This window comes from Lampetra fluviatilis, chromosome 71 (genome assembly GCF_964198595.1).
Source record: "Lampetra fluviatilis chromosome 71, kcLamFluv1.1, whole genome shotgun sequence".
NCBI lineage: Eukaryota > Metazoa > Chordata > Hyperoartia > Petromyzontiformes > Petromyzontidae > Lampetra > Lampetra fluviatilis.
Window position 1 is genome coordinate 1,647,125 of NC_136345.1, and position 22,550 is coordinate 1,669,674.

At 48.3% G+C, this 22,550-nt stretch overlaps 2 protein-coding genes across 2 annotated transcripts in view; both read right to left on the minus strand.

Annotated features, from left to right (window-relative positions):
- The window catches only part of LOC144953021 (uncharacterized), a 32,690-nt gene extending 13,194 nt beyond the window's left edge, over nucleotides 1-19,496 (minus strand). The window contains exon 1 of the mRNA XM_078883535.1: nucleotides 19,453-19,496. The gene's annotated coding sequence lies outside the window, so the exon portion shown is untranslated. The remainder of the gene's footprint in view (nucleotides 1-19,452) is intronic.
- LOC144953008 (uncharacterized) overlaps nucleotides 1-22,550 on the minus strand; it is a 455,753-nt gene that overhangs the window by 175,334 nt on the left and 257,869 nt on the right. The gene's annotated exons all lie outside the window — the stretch shown is intronic.

The following is a 22,550-nucleotide window of genomic DNA, read 5'->3' on the forward strand; positions in this document are numbered from 1 at the left end:
GACATGACTCGCGACGGGTTCCTCACAGGGCACCGGCGTTGCGTGAGCAAGCACGGTCCCCTGTGGGACCACCACCGTCTGCGAGCCCACATTGAGGACCGCGATGAAGGGTTCTCCTTCCCCTCTCACTATGGTCTGGGCCGGGAGTAAATTAGGTCCACTGACCCCAGCCCTAGACGGTCCCAACAGAACCCCTTGAGCCCCAATGCCCTTAGCGAAGGGCCGCCGAAGTTTCAAGGGGATCAACATTTGCGCCCCCGGAGGAACGCGCACCGTTCTATCTACGAACGCCGGCACCATCGCGCACGCCGTCCGGCTCGTAGCGGGGGATGGCAGAAACGCCATGCGTCGGCCCGATGGGAGCTCAATGCATCCCTGGTCGATTAATATCCTAATCGGCATTTTGGCCAGGAAGTCCGTCCCCAGCAGGCACGGAACCGCCAGCGAGGAGGAAACAAAAATCGGCCCAGATAATTTAATATCCCCGACACAAATCTGGGCTCGAATTTTTCCGATGATGCCAAGTGAACCCCCGTTAGCAGCAAAGAATGGTACATTAACAGGCATCAAAGGACGGCTCTGGGCAGGGAGAATGTTATAAATCAACTCCGAAATAATGGTCGCTGATGCCCCTGTATCGACCAGGATGCGCACCTCGACCCCATCGATGTGACCCACAACGGCCGACGACCCCGACGACGCGGCTACAACCCGATGGGCCAACACGGACCACTGGCTGGGTTCAATGTGAGTACCCAGAGCGGTGCGTGATGGTGCCATGGTACGCGATATTGGCCCCCCCTTCGCTGCGGTGTTCGAGTGTGTGACGGGCGTGTGCGTGGGCCAACCATGAGGGGTGCCGCGACTCGCCGGATTATGATGGTGGAGCTTGTGACGAGGGCCGGCGTCCCGTTGAGGTGTCGTCCCGCGCTGCCGAGGAGAGCGGCACCCGGAGGCGACGTGGCCCCGGATGCCGCAGTTATAACAGCGTGGAAGCGCTGGTGGCGACGATGGATGTTGTAGACGGCTTGAACCGGCCCGGTCCTCCCGCGCTCCCGCTCCGTGCTGCCGTCGATGGTTGATGGCGCAAACCTCTTCCGCCGGGAGGGTGGCCGCAGCGACGGCGCGCCCGCTCGCCGCCTTGCTGGCCTTCCGTCGTTGAGAGGACAGGTTTGCGTGGAGGAGACGGGCCGCTTGGAGGGAGCACATTTCTGCATCGTCCTGTGCGACAATGACGATGTCTAAGTCGTCCGCCAGCAAAAGTATCTTTTCTGTCACCATGGCGTCGATCCCCTCGTCGTCCATTCGTGGAAAGGCTTCCTTTGCCAGCGCCAGGAGGCTTGTACGGTACGCCAGGGGCGACTCCTTCGTCCCCCGCTGGCGATCGTAAAAGAGTTGACGACAGTCCGATGGTGGCCCATACACAGCGGACAGCACTTGCATCGCCTTCCGCAGCGTGGAACGCCTCTCCTTCGTTGCCGATGTTAGTGTGGCGAGGGCGTCGCTGTCGAGGAGTGCTGGCAGTGCTCGGAGAGCCTCGGCGTCTGTCCACTGTGCCATCTCCTGGTGAGCGAGGAAGCGCCGCTGGAAGCCGCCCCAGTCGCCCTCCTCGCCCACAAATTCTTTGAGCGGCGGCAGTCGCTGATGTAAGGCAGCGGCTGCAGAGGACGATCGTGCTCCCTCGTCTCCCTCACTCGACTCAGCGTCGGCCCGAAGCAGCGATGGCATCGCCGGTCGCACCCATGGTGACGCGGCAGGTACTGTACTCCCGCCGTTGGACGCGATGCTTAGAGCGGCCACGCCCTCAACAGCAGCTGCGGCGATGGCGGGAGTTTCAAAATGTTGCTCCGTTGAAATGGCGGGAAGGCGCTGTGGTCGTTGGCTGCTGTCGCCTCGTGGCGGTCCCGCAGCCCCCAGCCGTGTGATGTTATCGAGCATGGCGGCTGCGGCGTACAGCAGCTCGGCCAGCTTCGCGTGCGCCTGCCTCAGCCCCTCCGTCGACGGCTCCCCTTCCTCCAGCTGCTGTGGCGTGGATGCACCCAGCCCCGGCTGCTCGATGGCATCTTCAGCCGTCTCGGGCTCTCCAACTGCAGCGGTGTCCTCCGCCCCTGGTACTCCGACTCGAGTCGTCCGGCGTGTATCCATGTTCGTACTTTGTTTCACTTCTGACGCCAGATGTAGTAACGCTTATGACTCGTTGACACCGGAGTTGGAGGCACACTTGTTTATTTGAATACCAACTTTGTGACATACACAATTGAGGGGGTATCGGCCCCCTCACCCGTCTATCTGAGGACACACCTCTAGGCTAACCTTAGCCTGCCTCTGAGTCCTCCACTAAAGGGGCTAGGGGAGGCTATCTTGGCCCGACACTGGTCAGTCGGGCCCGGTACCCAGAGTCCAGACCAGCACTGGCTCTGGCTCTGGTACCACGCCACTGGCTAGAGCCTGCGCGGTCCTGATAAGGACGGCGTACCAGGGGGAGTCCAGGGCTCTATCTCAGACGTCTTCCGCCTCCTCTTCTTTAGCTAAACATCACTCCCGAGCCCCCCGATACATTCCCCTTTTATACACCCCCCTCCCTGAGGGGTGGGGCCCCGGGGGATCGTAACGTCCGAAGCGCGGACGTCGTAGAGGGCACCTGCCCGTGCACTGACGTAGCCCCGCCCACTGTGCTTGTTTACCATAGGCTGCCATGCATAACGGGCTCTCTGTAACAGCCCTACACAATGTATAAGGTAATATATAGTATCGTAATTGTATAGTGAATATACAGCAGTGTGATATACAGTAGGGTGGGTAGAATAATACATAGTGTAATATTACAATGTATAGTCGAAGGTATAGGGTGGTGTATAGTAATACAGTATATAATTTAATGTTGGGTTTGTCTATGGCAGTATATAGTACGGGGTAGACCCGTGTGATGTAAGAGAATAAAGTTTAGCTGGAAGCATATTATATTTTTTGCGACATAGAATTGTAATGTATTACTTACTGTTAGTAGCTCAGCTTATTGGAGAGTATATTTAGTATTGTGATGATACTATGTAATTTATACTTTAGTTTTTTACATGGTGGTTCAGTTACTGCAGCTACATACTATTAACAAACCTTCCCTTTATTAATGCTACCCCTATCCCCTCCCTTTGATGCTGCTAATCCTGCATAATTCACGGGCATAATATGACTTTGAAAACCCCCCGCCCACCTCCTACGCAATTCACAAGTAGTACTAATCCCATATCTGCATTTCCTATAAATATGCTAAATTCCTCTTGATATGCAAATTATTTTGTCAAGGCGCTCTTCCCCCTCCAACCCAGCTTAAATATACGCTCCAAGCCTGGGGTGTTTCATTCAGACTCTGTCTTCCCGACAGACCTGTTCTTCACCTGAGGACGGCTGCTTGCGTTGTGGCCGAAACGTCGTGAGAATTACTTTATTATGTTTATTTTAATTTTATTATTTCCATTCTACGTGACTTTACCAAAAGAACCAAGAAGATGAATCCCTGCAGTCACGAAAGCTTTAAATCGAAATTTTACTCATGGAGAGTTGAGCAGGAAACAGTGTTGTGTGAAGTGAAATTCCCATGCAGGTAATTTACTTTTGGGGAACATACAAAAGGCCCCATTTCATGATGGTATTATCCAGGCACAGAACAATATTCTCTAATGCCATCTCATTGAGTAGCCATTGCCATATCATCACCAGATGTAACATGGCTGACCAGCAGCAAACACTCCCTTAACTATAACCAGGCATTTATTAGCATATCATTGTAACCGTAACAAATGCAATTTATTTAAATGGCCATTGTGAGATTCTCAAACTACGCAATTATTGAAGATGCTATGTTATGTAATGCATAGGGCCAGAGTGAATTTCTGTCACAAGCCAAGTTGAACAGCAAATGGTTCCGACTCCTGATCACACAGCTTTAGATGGTCCTACCGAAAATAATAAAAATCCTCAACGAATGTGAGCAGAGGCAGAGACATCGAAAACAAACAACCAAAAGCCCCAAGCCTCTTTATGATACTATTAATTATATCAAAATGCAGAAATCTAGTTTTTCCGCTAAAAATCCGTACTCCTCTGCTGTAGTCGATCGACAGAAAATAAATTAGCCCCTTTAATATCGGAGGTTACGTTCTTGGAAATTGCTGAGCGAAAGCTAAAAGTGCGATATTCAATACTTAAGCCATTCCCAAGTAATGGCGTTAGGTAAAACAATTCTTGCTGTGGTTTTCACACCTGATGATGATTGCTTGTGTTGCAATCGAAACGTCATGAGAATTAGATAGTTCATTATTATTTTATTATTTCCCTTCTACGTGACTTTACCGATAGAACCAAGAATATGAATATAAAATTAACATCACAATTGAAACAAGTACTGTAGTGCATTCCAAATAAACTAACAACCAAACAATCGAAATAAACATTGAGAAACCGTATGCAAAAAAAAATGTTAAGACGAAAAATTGTATGAAGCTATTTAAATAAAGCACACTTTGCGCATGTGTTAATTTTTTGTGAACCAAATTGTGCCAACACCATGAAACCTCAACAACGTAAACATTAAATGAGTAGTCACGGGTGAGTTAGTGTGTTTGTCGCACTATTTTCAGCTTACCTGCTCACCTTCAAAACCTCAGACACCTGCACACTCCAACCCCCCCACCGTCCCTCACCCCCACCCCTCTATTTCTCTCGCCATGTGTTAAAGCCCGGGGCACTCACTACCTCCGGTTAGCCACACACGCAAACACATTATGACATTTCATATGCTACAATTCCAAGCGCTCATCATACCATAAGTGTCTGCGCTGCAATATTTGTTGTCATATTTACCATGTTATCCTTCCCTATTATCAGACCTGCGTTTTTGCTGCCAAATTAATCCACATAGAGCTCCTTACTGTCCTCTCTGCACATGCACGGCTCACCTCTAACACGCACTGCAATATTTATTTTAAAAAGACATGTACTATTCTAAAATATCTAAATCTATGTACCAGGATTACCGACCTCCTCCTACACAATATAGACGCTATACAACTGTAGGGGTGTTACGGAGGGGCTGTTATACAATGGTATCAGACGGTAAACAAACACAGTGGGCGTGGCTATGTCAGTGCACAGGGGGGTGCTCACAGCGACGTCCGCACCGGGCAGCCTGGGGGGCTGACTCGGAGCTGGGATCCCCCGGGGCCAAACCCCTCAGGGGGGAATTGGTATATAAGGGGGTGAGCCGGAGGGCTCGAGGCAGAATGTATGAAGCTTAACCAGTGAAGAAGGAAGATCTGCCAGATAGAGCCCTGGACTCCCCTGGATCGCCGCCCTTGTCAGGGCCGACCAGGACCGAGCCAGTGGCGTGGCCCCGAGAGCCAGAGCTCTTGTCAGAGCTGGTCTGGGGACTCCGGGCGCCATAAGCCCAGTTGGCCAGTGCTGGGCTAGCTAGCCTCCTCTAGCCCGATAGTGGAGGACCCAGAGGTAGGCTAGGGGTAGCCTAGAGTGTGTCTCCCCAGTTAGACGGGTGAAGGGGCCGACACCCCTTCCAGTGTTGTATGTCCCGGTCTGTATCGTGCTTTGTACGGAATAAATAAGTGTGCCTCCAACACCGGCGTCCAAGTCCTCCTGAACGTTATTACACAACAGCTACGACTAAATAAATCAAGTCTAGATCGCCTGGCAAGGAATAAAAAACACACGCACACACATTAAACTTATTTTGTGTATACGCACCACCACACACATACTATTCATACCCACTTCAAGCACTGCAAACAATTACTCCCTCCAACAACTTACATCCTTATACTTTATTCCGTTGCAGCTATGTCTTTACACTCCGACAACGATTACACATTCAACTATAATTTAATTAACAATCTCACCACAGCATTCACTCACACACTCACTATTTATGTTTTTTTCCGCTTACTAACTTTTACCTCCACCTATAATGTTCCTTGCGAAAAACGTGCGCTTCTCTTCACCAAAGCCGATTACAATAATTGATGCTATTCGTGCAAGTGCTGCGATGGCTGCACCTATTGAGGACACTCCTGAACACCAAGCCATAAGGTATGCTGCCAGTGCTGCTATGCCTGCACCTACAGCGAATGAATCTCATCAACAGCAATAAGCTACACAGAAAATTAACACAAGACAAATGGCTGTTGCCACAACGAATCAACTCCAGTCCGCCAACAAGCACGGCAGCTTGCAAACAGTACTACAATGGCTGCAACTAGGTGCCTACCCTGCAGCCAAAAGGATAAGTATTTTTTTCCATACATTTCTCACTTCATTTACACTTCTGATCCATTAGTTGCCATTGGTTCCATGTCTACTTCTTGCAGCTACTGCCATGCAATGACATGGAAAGGAGACAATCCAGGGCTATGCTGCAACAGTACCATGGTTCAGCTGCCTACATACCGAGCCTATTCATGTATTGATACCTGACAAGCCATTTCCGAAATAACAATATAAGATAGAACTCATGGTTCCAAATGATCATGTTTTGGCACCGACCAACTCATCGTAACATCTGGCTACATGCCCACATTTAAAGTTCAGGGCCAGGTACATAATCACATTGGCAGTCTGCTGCCACTACCTAATAACCTACCTACATTACCACAGATCTACTTGCATGTCTGATAATACCAGATAGGCCCACCAGCATTGCAAAAATGTCATCAACACCAAGATGCCAGTCCTATTGCTGTTGTAAGATATGCTCCATAAGGAAAACTCTTACATTCAGTTTCAAGTGTGCCATGGAGAAGATGACTTCAGAGTACAATGTTGTCATTCATGCAGACTAATTTCCACTTGGTCAACATGAGTGCCGCTTAAATGCACTCACATCTGAAGTCGCTGTCATTCTGACTGCTGAACATGGCACTCGAGGCATCGTCTTGCAACTGAGGAACAATACCCTAAACAGAAATGAAACACACCGACCCTATGATCCTCTTCAATGTCTACTGATTTTCTGGCAAGGTGATAATGGCTACAATTTACGACTTCGCCAAACTGACCTAGCAACAGGCTTGCCAACACAAGATAAGATTTCCGCCATGGACTGCTTTGCCTTCAGGATCATGGTGCAAAACGGCAACTTCAATCTGTTCTTGAGATGCAAAGAGCTGTTCCACCAATTTTCTGTCGACATGTATGCCAAAATGGAAGCTTCATTTAATTAAACCTACCGGATGGAAAAACATACAACATTGTCTATCCTGAAGCTCTCCAAGGGCAACTAATGTATAAGTTGTCCTCATGAAACAAACAAGCCCTGCTATTGTATAACACAACCAAAAAACCGTGACAATATACACACATTTACAGACTTCATTGGCAAAATCTTAATTTTAGAACTTTCGTGACTGCAGGAATTATTATTTGGTTCTTTCGGTTAAGTCACGTCTAAAGATAAAATAATAAATTAAATAATAACATATTACGACGTTTCGATTGCAACACAAGCAATCATCATCAGGTATAATGAAATAGCGACATAAAATCTAACCAGAAAACTATAGACAGACATATAAGCAGACAGGTATCACCAAGATACATAGAGAGAGCAACACACGTACAGAGAGGGGGTGATCGTCTCTGTGGGGTGGCCTTAAATAGACAGAGGGGGGCGGAGGCCACCCCACAGAGACGATCACCCCCTCTCTGTACGTGTGTTGCTCTCTCTATGTATCTTGGTGATACCTGTCTGCTTATATGTCTGTCTATAGTTTTCTGGTTAGATTTTATGTCGCTATTTCATTATACCTGATTATGATTGCTTGTGTTGCATTCGAAACGTCGTAATATGTTATTATTTAATTTATTATTTTATTCATAATCAACGTTTTTGGGTTTAGATCGCGTTATTTATAAATGTGTCGTAACCCTCCACCACCCGACACGGCCAATCAGTAAAAATGTGTCACGTTGACAAAAGACAAATAGTTCACTGCTTTAGCCCACCGGTGTGTTGAAGCCACAACATTTACAATTTGAGTACGACGTTTCGCTGGTAATTGCATCCAGCATCATCGGGCAATTCGCCAGAATGGTGAGGCTCTGCTGTGTCTCCCGTTCTTATATAGAGCAGCAGCAGGGTGACGTCATCATTAACTCATTAACTCATCAGGTGCAAAGATTCAAGGGGGGAGTGATTGTAATTATATACTAGATTAGTAATCAGGCTATTGTTACGATGCGAGTTGTAGATTAGTAATCATTTGGAATGTGTTTTATTGTGATTATGCTACATTAGTAATCAGTTATTGTTTGTTTCCCTTATAAGGAATTGTAATGTATCTTATTTAATAATACGCTTCCAGGCCGCACTAAGCCTGTAGCTGTCTGAGCGATTAAAGTTATTTCTGTTTCTCCCAATTTCAATCGATTTTCTAATTAGTCTTTGCCAGTAGTAACTAGTTTTACACAACACTTCCACGTTGTCAAAATCAATTGAGTGTCCCTGTTGGCATGCATGTTCTGCCACTGCCGACAGTTGTGTTTGTGATAGTTTAATATTTCTCTGGTGTTCTTTTAGTCTTACACTAACGTTACGCCCTGTCTGTCCAATATAGCATCTTCCACATACACAATTAATCCGATATACACCCTCTGTTGATAATTTAGGTAATTCGTCTTTAGTGCACGTTACTAGTTGTTGAATTTTGTGTACTGTACCAAATCTTACTGTAATGTTTTGCTTTTGCAAAACACGGGCTAATTTGTCAGTTACTCCTGAGATAAATGGTATTTTTATTGTTTTAATAATCTGATCGCTTTCAGCAGTGTTGCTTTGCGATCGTGATTTGGCTTTTAGTGCTCTGTTAATTTGAGCATTATTGTAGCCATTCTGTCTTAGTGCTTCTTTAACATGTTTAATCTCTCTCACTAGACTTGCACCATCTGACACTGTTTTAGCCCGATGTATGAGCGTCTTGATAAGAGAGGATTTCTGAGCTGGGTGATGATGAGAATCTGCATTCAGATAGGCATCAGTGTGCGTTTGCTTTCTGTAAACACTGTGTTATTTTACCATTTAGGCCATGCCCAAGTAAAATATCCAGGAACGGGAGTGTGTTATTCACCTCCATTTCCATGGTGAACTGAATGGCCAGGTTTTGTGCATTGAGATGATTTAGAAAATCGTTAAGTGTATCTTTACCATGTGGCCAGACAACCAAAGTGTCATCCACATATCTAAACCAAAAGGATGGTTTTAATGTGCTCGAGGCAAGTGCTCTGGTTTCAAAGATTCGAAGGTAATACCAAACGCAGTTAAAATAACACATCACATAAAGTCTTCTAAGGCTAACAAAATACTACACAAAGCTAGTGAATTATTATTAATAGAGAGAATACAACACAACAGGAGTGAATTATCCAACATTTCTGAATCGCTAAAGCATTTACATTTAAATATAAGCAATAGTGTGTCCATGCATGATTGGAATATAATCGATACTATAACACAACAATCGACTGATAATGTGTTTAATCTAACAAATGCTAACCAAATTAACAAATTTTCTAGACTTTACAATAAACAAATCCCGATTAAAAACGAACAATTTAAAAACAAAACCGTAATGAACTTGACTAACACTGATTTAACCACTGACATGATTTCTGTCCTTTCTAAAGGCCTTAACTTTGCCGTTACCCCACGCACAATTCCAGTGGATGAGATCATTGCTGAGGTAGAATCAGCAGTAAGACTCCTTCCACATAATGAGGCAGAGATGACTAGACACGAGGTTGCCAAAATTATTGAGAATAGTAAAGTACCTAAAGTAAATATTAGCTCGAACGAGGCAAAAGCCTTAAGAGAGCTTCGTCTAAACAAAGATATTCAAATCCTAGCAGCTGACAAGGGCCGCACTACAGTAGTGATGTCACGAGCCGATTATGATAATAAAATTAAAGATTTATTAGAGGAAAGTACCTACATTAAAATTAAACGAGATCCAACTAATACTTTGGAACGTAAGACTACTGCAATCATTGCAAATTCATTAATCCCCAAAAATGAGCAATTCCTAATTAAGCCAATGGGTTCAAAACCACCTAGACTGTATGGGCTACCAAAGATCCATAAAGTCGGCATCCCTTTACGACCTATAGTCAGTACAATTGGCTCTGCCACATATAAATGAGCAAAATATGTAACTAAACAAATACAGCCTTACATCGGTAGGACATCATCATTTATAAGAAATTCAGAACATCTTGTGAATATGATCAAAGATATTAAACTTAACCCTAATGATATTTTGGTGAGTTTTGATGTGATTTCGCTATTCACTAAGGTTCCAGTGAGCGAGTCGCTTAAATTACTTGATACACTGGTAAAGAATACAGGTTTACCAAAAGATATTCCGAAACTCGCAGACCATTCTTTAAATAACACTTACTTCTTATGGAGAGGCGAATTCTTTAAACAAAGGGAGGGAGCAGCAATGGGCTCTCCTTTATCTCCTGCTATAGCAAATTTGTACATGGAAAACTTTGAAACCAGAGCACTTGCCTCGAGCACATTAAAACCATCCTTTTGGTTTAGATATGTGGATGACACTTTGGTTGTCTGGCCACATGGTAAAGATACACTTAACGATTTTCTAAATCATCTCAATGCACAAAACCCGGCCATTCAGTTCACCATGGAAATGGAGGTGAATAACACACTCCCGTTCCTGGATATTTTACTTGGGCATGGCCTAAATGGTAAAATAACACACAGTGTTTACAGAAAGCAAACGCACACTGATGCCTATCTGAATGCAGATTCTCATCATCACCCAGCTCAGAAATCCTCTCTTATCAAGACGCTCATACATCGGGCTAAAACATTGTCAGATGGTGAAAGTCTAGTGAGAGAGATTAAACATGTTAAAGAAGCACTAAGACAGAATGGCTACAATAATGCTCAAATTAACAGAGCACTAAAAGCCAAATATCGATCGCAAAGCAACACTGCTGAAAGCGATCAGATTATTAAAACAATAAAAATACCATTTATCTCAGGAGTAACTGACAAATTAGCCCGTGTTTTGCAAAAGCAAAACATTACAGTAAGATTTGGTACAGTACACAAAATTCAACAACTAGTAACGTGCACTAAAGACGAATTACCTAAATTATCAACAGAGGGTGTATATCGGATTAATTGTGTATGTGGCAGATGCTATATTGGACAAACAAGGTGTAACGTTAGTGTAAGACTAAAAGAACACCAGAGAAATATTAAACTATCACAAACACAACTGTCGGCAGTGGCAGAACATGCATGCCAACAGGGACACTCAATTGATTTTGACAACGTGGAAGTGTTGTGTAAAACTAGTTACTACTGGCAAAGACTAATTAGAGAATTGATTGAAATTGAGAGAAACAGAAATAACTTTAATCGCTCAGACAGCTACAGGCTTAGTGCGGCCTGGAAGCGTATTATTAAATAAGATACATTACAATTCCTTATAAGGGAAACAGACACTAACTGATTACTACTGTAGCATAATCACAATAAAACACATTCCAAATGATTACTAATCTACAACTCGCATCGTAACAATAGCCTGATTACTAATCTAGTATATAATTACAATCACTCCCCCCTTGAATCTTTGCACCTGATGAGTTAATGAGTTAATGATGACGTCACCCTGCTGCTGCTCTATATAAGAACGGGAGACACAGCAGAGCCTCACCATTCTGGCGAATTGCCCGATGAGGGGGAAACTGCCCTGGCTTGCCAGGGGAGACACCAGGAGCATCGAGGTGATCCTCCCAGCCCGTCCGGATCTCAAGTGAGACCTAGCCACCAGCCCCGAGGCCTGCGAGGGCCCTGACCGTGTGGCCAGGGATGACCACGCTGCCAAGAAGCGGGGACTGCTGGAGAATGGAGACGGAAATCGCAACAGACGAAGAGGGGAAACGGCGAGAGTCAAGGACCACGAGGGCCACCCGAGTTGCTGAAGGAGACCGGGATGACCGAGCCGCCCAGCTTATGCTCGCAGCAGATGAAAAGGAAGCAGGGAGTGCGTCAAGAGAAATGAATGCCACCTGCACTGCTGAGGGAGCATGGGACGACAGAGTCGGCCAGACGGTGACTGCAGGAGACAAGAAGAAGACGCGACGAAAGCAGAGGGCCACCGACACCACCTACGCTGCCGGAGGGGACTGGGGCAACCAGACCGACCCGCTGGCAGCAGGGGGATGCGTGGAGGAGGCATGGAGACGGATGGAGGGGAACGTGGCGGAGGCAAGGCAGAAGGAGAGGATGGAGGAACTGGATGGGAGGGCGGGAGCTGATGGAGTGGGTGAGGGAGGCCGAGGAGAAAAAGGTACGGCGTCCGGACGCAGAGATGCGGGTGCCCCCGAGCGGAGGGTGGGGAACGAAGCCAGAGAGACGCCAGCAACCCTGGGGCAGGGGGAGGCCCGGAGGGAGAACGCGACAGTGGACGCTGGACTGGTGGGAGCTGGGAGGCCCCGGGAACGAGACGGGAAATGGCGAGGCGGGGCAGGGGTGAGTCTGACACCACCTCATGTCAAACGACATAATTGCGTCAGAGTAATGATGAAGGACGAGGTAGCAGAAGAAGTGACCATCGACCGAGCAACCTTTGTACGGTCAATAATGATGGGCTTGCTACAAATAGAGCCGACAGACTTGTACTGTTTGATAACTCTGCCGGGAGGGAGGGCGTTTGATGTAAGCTTCAACTCAAGCCCCCTGCTACAAAGATTTATGACCCGCTTCGAGGAAAAGGCGGAGGAGAAGCCATTGATATCAATGAAGCTACAACTGTTATCAGAGCTGGACACGAAGGTGGTGACTATTTTCCTATACAATGAAGCCCTACATGACCACGACGTGGAGGTCTGGCTAAGACAGCACTGCTCGGTACTGTCGGGCTGTAAAAAGGTGAGGGACTCAGTGGGGATATGGACAGGGGCAAGACAATGGAGGGTGCGGCTGAAAACAGAGGGAGGGACCTTGAGACACATCCCGAGTGCCCTGAACATAGGTGGCAACCGGGGATATGTTGTGTATGCCGGACAACCTAAACTGTGTAGGAGGTGTGGGGGCAGCGGTCACCTGCCCGCAGTGTGCAAGACAAAAGTCTGCTATAGATGCAAGGCACTGGACCACGAGGTAGAAGAATGCAGTGTTCCGGCACAATGTAACCTCTGTGGTAGCCGAGAACATCTGTACAAAAATTGTCCGGAGTCGTACGCCAACAAGGTTAGGGCGTATAGGGTAGGAGGAGCGAGGGATGAGGAAGGGGGTGGGACCAAACTGGACCCGGATAAGGAACTGGTGAGGGAAGGACGTGGGGAGGTGGCTGAGCAGCAGCCACCAGCAACGGACGGAGGGGGAGAAGGGGAGAGGCATGCAAAAAGAGCAGAATCGACATCGAGCGAGCAGGAAGAGGGGCTGGCGGGGGAGGGGAGCGACGGCATGGGCAGCATCTCCGAGACGACCGTGGAAGACTGGGCGGAGGCGGTGGAGGAGGATGAAGAAAAAGGGGAACGACAGCAGGAGGAAGGCGGCAGCGAGACATGGGAGGGACCAATCGGAAGGAAAAGGAGGATACGGAGAGCCCCAAAAAGAGGTGCCCCTTCAGGCAGCACGGAATCCTCGGACTCCTCGCCGGACACAGAGGCCTCGAGGGAGGGGATGGAGGAAAGGGTGGAGAGCCGGCGCAGGGGGAAACCCTTGAGAACAAGGGGCAAAATGAAATTGCGGGAACTGGCGAATGAAGACGGTTACGGAGGGCGAGCGGAGAAGGCCACTTCGGACTGAGACACATCCCAACATGGAACTATCCGTGGCGTCCGTAAATGTGAGGAGCTTGAAGGGAAAGGGGAGGAGAGGAGCAATAATACAACTGCTACAGGCTACCAAGTGGGAGGTGGTCTTCCTCCAGGAATGCCACCTACCATACACCCTGGGCCGGGAGGAGCTGTTGGAGAGCTGGGATGGCTACTACTTTTGGTCCGGGAGTAATGAAAATCGATGCACGGGGGTGGTTACCCTCCTAGGCAGGAGGGGTATACAGATAGTCGGGTCCCAAGAGGTGATCCCGGGCCGCCTCCATTATGTGGACGTGTCTTATGGAGAGGCAGACCTGAGACTAATAAATGTGTACGCCCCCACGACGTGCACAGAAAGAGTGGACCTATGGAATAATGTAGCGACCCTACTCGTGACGAGACGGCAAGTCATAATGGGGGGTGATTTTTAACTGCCCGTTGTGCCTGGCAGACCTATTATCGGTGGCTGGGAGGAGGAGGCTCGACCCTTCCTCTAGGAAGTTGAAGGAGCTGATAGAGGATTTTAAAATGACTGACACCTTCAGAAAGGTACACCCGGTGAGACCGGGATACACGTGGTCAGATAAGGGCGGTAGAACGCAATCACGAATAGATTTCATCTTTGTGTCTGCCAATGTGAAGGTGGATGGAGCAGACCTGGAACCCTTCCCCTTGTCAGATCACAATTTGGTGAAGGCAAAGCTCGGTATTCCAGGTGGCCTGAAGATGGGGAAGGGAACCTGGAAAATGAATGTAAGCCTGTTGGAAGACAGAAGGGTCGTGGAAGACTTTGTAAGGAAGTACGAAGACTGGACGACCCTGCAGGAATGCTTTGCCACGAGGGTGGAGTGGTGGAGCATGGTGAAGGGCCGGATAAAGGCCCTCTTCCAGACACATAGTAGGAGGAGTGTAAACAGGGAACTGCAGCTGTGGAACGCTAGAATCGAGAAGAAGCACAGGTTACTTGAGCTGGGATTCCCGGTGGGTGAGGATATACGGAGATTGAAGGGAAGGTTATCCTCGGTATTGGAGAAAAGAGTCAAACAAATGGCATACAGGGCAAGGGTCAGGGCAACGGAACAGGGAGAGAAATGTACGAGTTTCTTCTTTAAGAAATGCAAGGCAGGAGACAACACACTTAGGGAATTGGTGAGTCCGGTCAGAGGCAGGCAGGCAACGACAGAGGGTATGATAGAGATAGCGGAGGAGTACTATGGGGAGTTGTATGGGAGGAAGGGAACGGATAAGGGAATAAGGGAGGCACTACTAGGGGAGCTAAGACATGAGGTTAAGAACCCAGAGGTACTGGGAGGGAGGATCCAGATGGAGGAAGTGGAGGAGGCAGTGAGGAGGCAGAATAAGAATAGGACGCCAGGACTGGATGGAATTCCAGCAGAATTCTATATTACATTCTGGGATTTAATGAAAGGGGACATGCTGCAGATGTATAGGGAAATGCTGGAGGGCAGACTGGTGCCAGAAGAAATGTGTGAGGGGCTCATCACACTGATGTATAAGAAGGGGGACCGGAGAGAGTTGGGAAACTGGCGTCCAGTTACGCTCCTGAACTCGGACTACAAGATTATGGCAAAAATAGCTGCGACGCGCCTGGGGAAGGTGGTGGAGGGAGTAGTCGAACCCGACCAGACGTGTGCGGTGCCAGGAAGAAGGATTTCGGACTCCCTGATTTTATTAAGGGAGGCAATAGAGGTAGAAGGAGAGAGGGGATGCCCCCTAGGGCTTCTTAGCCTGGATCTTGAGAAAGCTTTCGACCGCCTCTCGCACGAGTATATGTTCGCAGTGTTGGAAAAAATAGGAGTGAGGGGACCCATGGTCGATTGGGTGAGGCGTCTTTACCAAGGGCTCAAGACCAGACTACTGATAAATGGGGAGCTCTCGGAGACAATTCCAGTAGAGTCAGGGGTGAGACAGGGGTGCCCGATGTCCGCGGTTCTATTTGTAATGTGTATGGAACCCCTTGCACAGGCAATGAGAAACAATGAGGAGATCAAGGGAGTGACCATCCCCGGGAATAAGGAACAGGGGAAGGTGGCGCTATATATGGATGACGTAGTCGTGCTCTGTAGGGACGTGGCATCAGTGTGGGGGGCCATGAAGGAGACGAACCGCTTCGGCCTGGCCTCCGGCTTGAAGGTGAACGCGAGGAAGAGCGAATTGATGGCCTTCGGGGACCCGAGACTATTTGAGGGCCGGCCGCCTGAGTTGGGGATAAAGACGGAGGAAGTCAAGGTCTTGGGAGTGTCCTTTTGCCGAGAGAGGTCGGCGGAACGAAACTGGGACGGGAGGATAAAGCAGGTAAAGGGACAGTTAGGCAAGTGGGCCGGGAGACGGCTCACAATGGAAGGGAGGATTCTGGTAGTGAGGGTGGTGGTTTTACCAACACTCAACTACCTCGCATATGTGTACCCGCCAGGTAGGAGGGAGGCAAGAATCCTGGAATCGCTGTTGTTTCAATTCATTTGGGGAGGCGGGATGGATAGAGTGAAGAGGGTGGTGATGTGTAAACGCGTCGAGAACGGGGGGAAGGGTGCCCCAAATATTGCACGTGTGCTGTCCTCAATTTTTGTGTGCAACACTTTGAGGTTATTCTTTTCCGAAGAGCCCCGGGGGAAGGCCACTTGTTATTTAAGGTATCGCCTGATGTGGCTCCTGAGGGGGCTTGGGATGACCCAATTACCGGCGGGCACGCCCTTGGCCTGGCCACAAGGATGGTTGAATGCGGCGGTGGGTGACTACATAAAAGAGTACAATTTGAGTCAGAGAGAGGGACCGGGGAACTCCAAGGAGGTATTGGCCAAAGTAAACGAAGGGGAGGCCTGTGAGGGGGTGATGGGCGCGAAGAGGACTATGTACCGTCAAGTGTGGAGGAACACTTCATCAATAGCGCTCACAAAAGAACAGAGATCTGTCCTGGTTGGCGGTGTGGGATAGATTGGAGACGAGGGGCTTCATGTTTTCTCGCCGAATGGCACGTTCGCCCAAATGCCCGAGGGGCTGCAACACAGATGAGGACGCGGTGCACGTCATGGTGAAGTGTCCCTTCGCACAGGAGGTGTGGAGACTGAGCAGTCCGCTGTTGTCCTGGTTTTACCCATCGCAGGTGATAAGTCGGGACATTATGTGGGGAGTCTTAAGGGAGGTGCGGGGAGATGACAGAGATCGAACGTGGGCCATAATAGGCGCGACAAAGGAGGCCTTGTGGGGAGCTCGCAGAAAAGAGTTGGATGGGTCCCCTATATCACCGTTGGAGGTGTGCTACTGGGCGAGGAGGTTGCTAGAAAGGGTGATGGAAGTAGACCGGGTTAGGCTGGGATACAAGGCCGCAGGTGTGAAGTGGAAGTGGCCCCTACCCGGGGTGGGGTAGCGAGGGGACCGGCGGGTATAGGGAAGGGATAGTGAAGGATGGCCATGCACATTTTAGCCGGCCTGCTAAGTCGTGTGGGCGAGGAATGTACGTGTTCGATCGGGGGAAGGCGATGTGATGGAGCAGCGCATGGGTGAATGGTGGTGATGAATGTGAATAAGGGGAACGGGGCGGTGTGCGTTATGGCGGTGAGCTTTTTTGTTGCATTGTATGTGGATGGAGCCCGCGGATGTGACGGAGACTCGAAGGGGCCAACCGGGGCGCCCGGAAAGGAGTGGTTTTCAGTACTCTCTTTGGTTTTCCTTGTACCCGCTGAGAAGTTAATAAAAACCTTTAAATCGCAATTACCAGCGAAACGTCGTACTCAAATTGTAAATGTTGTGGCTTCAACACACCGGTGGGCTAAAGCAGTGAACTATTTGTCTTTTGTCAACGTGACACATTTTTACTGATTGGCCGTGTCGGGTGGTGGAGGGTTACGACACATTTATAAATAACGCGATCTAAACCCAAAAACGTTGATTATGAATAACATTGGTCGCGAAAGCCTACGTGTTAAACTTTATTATTTTATCTTTAGACGTGACTTAACCGAAATAACCAAATAATAATTCATTTGCAAAATTCAATAATTGTAATAAAGCCAGCATGGCAAGACATTACTCTAATGTTTGATTACTGAGAGTTGAGCTAAGCCGGTTAACTTAGTTATTATTGGAAAAATACTATACTTCCGATTAAGTTTGTGCATGAGTGGGGAGCGGTAGTGCAACGATTAGCGTGCTACGCTATGAACCCAGTGAGCCGATTTATATTCCTACAGAGCCAAGCCACAACATTGGGCTGTCACCTGATGAAGTCTGTTGAAATTACAGCAGAATCTCGGAGATTGAACGCACCAGAACTCGAACAAAATCGGTGTTAGAACGATATTTCCGACCATTTTTTCCCTGGAAACCGAACGAAATTCGGAGGTCGAAGGGGAAATCGCGACTTGAAAGAACCTGTACGGCTGAGACGTGTATGGCCAGCATGCATGACGCTTACCCAGACAAACGTTTTACCGTGTGAGAGGCTCAGTTAACGCGTAGCTCTCACGCAGTGCAGACCCGCAAAACATCGTTCCTTAACTTTTTAGTTAATTTCCTTTATTTTAGTGTTTTTTTGGTGTTTATCCATACACAATGTCTCCTAAGAAGGTTAGTGGTAGTGAAGTTCAATGTTCATTTATTCCATATATTTATTCATTTATTCCATTTATTGTTTCTTATTTTTGTATGATTTTATTCATGTAATTACTGTAAACTTCGTGTAAAAATGGGTTATGATAGCTTTCTTGCGTCTGGAACCAATTAATGTCATTAACATTAATTCTTATGGGGAAAATAAATTCGGTGTTCGAACAAATCGGTGTTCGAATGGCCTTCTGGAACGAATTAAGTTCGATCCCCGGGGATACACTGTACTGTCAAAACGTCGTACTCGGATTGTAAATGTTGTGGCTTGGCTCTCCAACACACCGATATGCTGTACTAGTACACTACACTATACACTACACTACTATACAGTATACACTACACGACACACTAGTGCTGTACTAGTGACGCATTGGCCACGTTCTGTTTATGTGACAACCCTTGCTAATTGGCTGTGTCGGGTGGTGGCGGGGTTAACGGCACATTTATTTATTTACGCGATCTAACCCAAACAAATCTGTATTATGGCTGTATATTTGGAGTTTGCGTATCTCTCTCTCCGTGGTCACGTGGACTTTCCTCCGGATCCTGCGGTTTCCCCTGCACATTTAGAGTCAACATCACCACGCGTTTAGAGTATTTGACCGATAAACATTTCCACACGTTGATAAGCCCACTGTGTTGTGGGCAGGTCGCTTCTGAAAACGAGCAGTGTAGCTCAAGTAGGCTATGCCTGGTAAAATAAAAAAACGTAGAAATATTAAAAATAAAACAGAGTTTCAAAGTAGTGAGCCAGGTGAAGACAAATTCAACTTAAGCAGAGGATTAAAGCAAATGCAATCAGACGAGGGCAGGAGGCAAGGCCCCGCGTTGTAATGTTCCAACCTGGACATCGATTTCATACTCGCTGCTACTCAATTGATATCCCTACGCGGAAGAAGGAGCGAGGCTCTACCTGGGTTCACAACAACAACAACCACCACCACAACGACCACCACGATGTCAACTTCTCACCTCTGATCTCAGTGCGCGAGCGTGCGCGGAGCGACAGCTTCCTGGTATGTCGTGACGTCATGCGGCAGCAGGTGACATGACGTCACTTGCGGGGTTCACACAATCCCCCTCCCCAAACGAGCAGCAGGGTAACTGAATAAATTATGATAATGTCGGGGCTCATTAACACTTAGTGGCGAATGGCGGTTGTTGTTCTTGTTATTGTGTGTGTACAGGCTGTTTGTATACTGTGTGGGTAATCTGTGTACTCTCTGTGTGTACATGGTGTGTGTAGTATGCCTTGTGGCTACACTGCGTGTGTACACTGTGTGTGGGTGGTCCGAATCAGTCAGGCGGCATTGTCATTTCATCGGCTGCTCTATGCTGTGTGGAAGCGACCTAGTCTGTCGCTCCTCATGAAGCGTCGGTTCTTCTCCGCCACAGTAATGGCCTCCCTTCTGTAGGCATGTGAAACGTGGACCCCTCTAAATTTAACATCTGCGCCGGTTAGAAACATTCAGGCTGTCATGCCTACACTCAGATTGAGTTAAGCCAAGTGGTAGCACATTCTCTATTTATTGCAGAGGTTCAAGGTTCACATCCGATAGGCACGCCTGGCTACTCCAGTAACATTAAACCAAATATGCATCGTCTGCTTAACAATGGATGTAAAACATACTATTGTCATTCAAAACGCAATGTTCATTTCATGTTGGTGTCATGGTCAATATTCGGATAATTCCAAACATTATCCAGAAATTACATAATGGAGATTACACATCAATCATCACCCCCTACTGACAGACTCATGCCCACATGCAGGCTCGTGCAGGGTCACCAGATGCCACACAGAGGCAGCTGCCACTTGGGGGTGCTCTTCGAGGGTTTGTGAAGAGATAAGAAACAAAACAAGCACCATATAAATGCAAATATGAATATAAGAGTGGAATGAATGCTTACGTGACCTTTTTCAAAATTAATGTAGTGTCGTGTAGAATCACTCAGTCGGACACGTTGTTCCAAGTCACCTGCTTACACTATATTACTCTCTCTCCTACCAGTTGTCGGCACTCCTATCTATGTCTATACGATCACTTTGTTAACCAATTGCCCCTATCTACTTTACACCTCGCTGACCTGCCTGCGGCAGCTCTTACTCTCAGCAGCTCCGCACTCACAGCTCTGCACACAGGCAGCAGCTCACACAGCTTGCACACAATCGTGCTCACACAGAGCTTGAACACAGTCGCGCTCACACAGAAGCCTCGCTCGCACAGAAGCTTCGCTCACACAGAAGCTTGCACACAGTTGCTCTCCCTCTACGTCGCTGCCCAGCGGTGAGATGTCTTCACCTTGGTCCCAGAACCCGAACTCCCGCTCCGCCCTCACACACCCCATTATATCCTCCTCCCAATTATCCAGCTCCTCTCTTGTGTCTCTTTAGGGCCCGACAGGCTGGCGACTGTCAGGCCATCAATCACTCCTTATTGCACGTCTCCAAAGCGACACCTCCAGTACCAACGTACGACCCCAGACCGACCCCGTCTGCAACCGAATCTCCCGATAAAGAGGTGGCGGTTTGCAAATGCAACCTTACGTTGCACACGCGCACCTGCCTGCCCTCGGTTGCCCTCGGGCAGCAGTGCGCACCACGTATTTTACCACACTACATCATCCCCCCCCCCACCCTACGAATAAAAACGCAGCCGTCCCAGCTGTAATATACATCCCTCGTACACACGCAACGTGACAACCCCTAACACACAACTCTATAGTGGCCAGTGACCGACCCCTAACTATAAGACAATCATAAGCAGTGACCATGAACAATAACAAGAATAAGAGAATGGGGAATTAACGAATCACGACACATCGCAAATGGGTATGTTCAGCAGGCCCGTCCCTGCGAGTAAAGACAGGCCCACTTGAGTGTGATGAGTGGTCCGATGAGGTAGTCTGCAACTCTCCGTCCATGGTCCTTAGGTCCTCCAGCCCTGCAGGCGGTACAGAACATTCCTCCTCACGGCCTGTTACTTTAGGCGTGGTGGTCAGCATACCGGACACATCAGACACCGGCCGGCAGGGATGTGGGGATGAATTGACCGGACCGGACAGAACGTATGTTTTTAACCACGAAGGATGCACAAACCAGCGCCGCTGGCCCAAAAGGATACCCACATATTGTGGCCGCCGAACCTCAATGACCTCGACGGGTCCATGGCAGGGACGGTACAGTTTCGGGGACATACCCACAGCCACCTGGGGGCAATGTAACCAAGCCTTGTCCCCCACTTGCCACGGTATTCCAGGCCCTTCATGACCCTTCAGCCGCTCGTTCCAGGCCTGTCTGTGGGCCGAGTTGACCCTAGCGGCTGCACGGCCCAACCGCAGCTGCTCCAATGTTTTCAATATGGGGTCAGGCACTGCCAAACCTTTCCGCGGGGGGCTCAGTTCCAACTGAACTTGCACAGGGGGTTCGGGTTCCCTCCCATACATCAAATAAAACGGTGAGAAACCCGGAGGCATGGGGAGCAAGTCTGTAAGCCGCAAGGACTCCCGGGAAGTGCAGATCCCAATCCGACTGTCCTTCAGTCATTTGCTGGCATAGCGGTGAGGGTTTTATGCAACCGCTCAACCATCCAGTCAGTCTGCGGATGATACGGTGAGGTGCGTATTTTCCACGTGGCCAAAGATTCACACATTTCCTGAAGGAATTTTGAGGAAAAATTCCTACCCTGATCCATGAGCAGTTGCTCCGGGGCCCTCTTATCCAGGACATAGCCGTTCACAAAGGCTTCGGCTATAGACGCAGTTGACTGGTCAAACAAGGGCCAGGCCATAGGCCAATGAGTCAGATATTCGACCTCCACGAGGAGGTAATTGTGCCATCTCCGGGAGACCGGGAAGGGACCCAAAATGTCCAGGACAGCTAATTCATTCCCTCGTGACACAACAATGGACTGTGATGGAATCTGCAGTCGTGTTGCAGAAGATTTCCAACGTGCGCAATCGACACAACCTCTAATCAGGAGGAGGACATCACTCTTCATCCCGGGCCAGTAATAGTAATTTTTCAACGTCGCCAATGTTTTATGCACACCCAAATGCATTAACTTTTC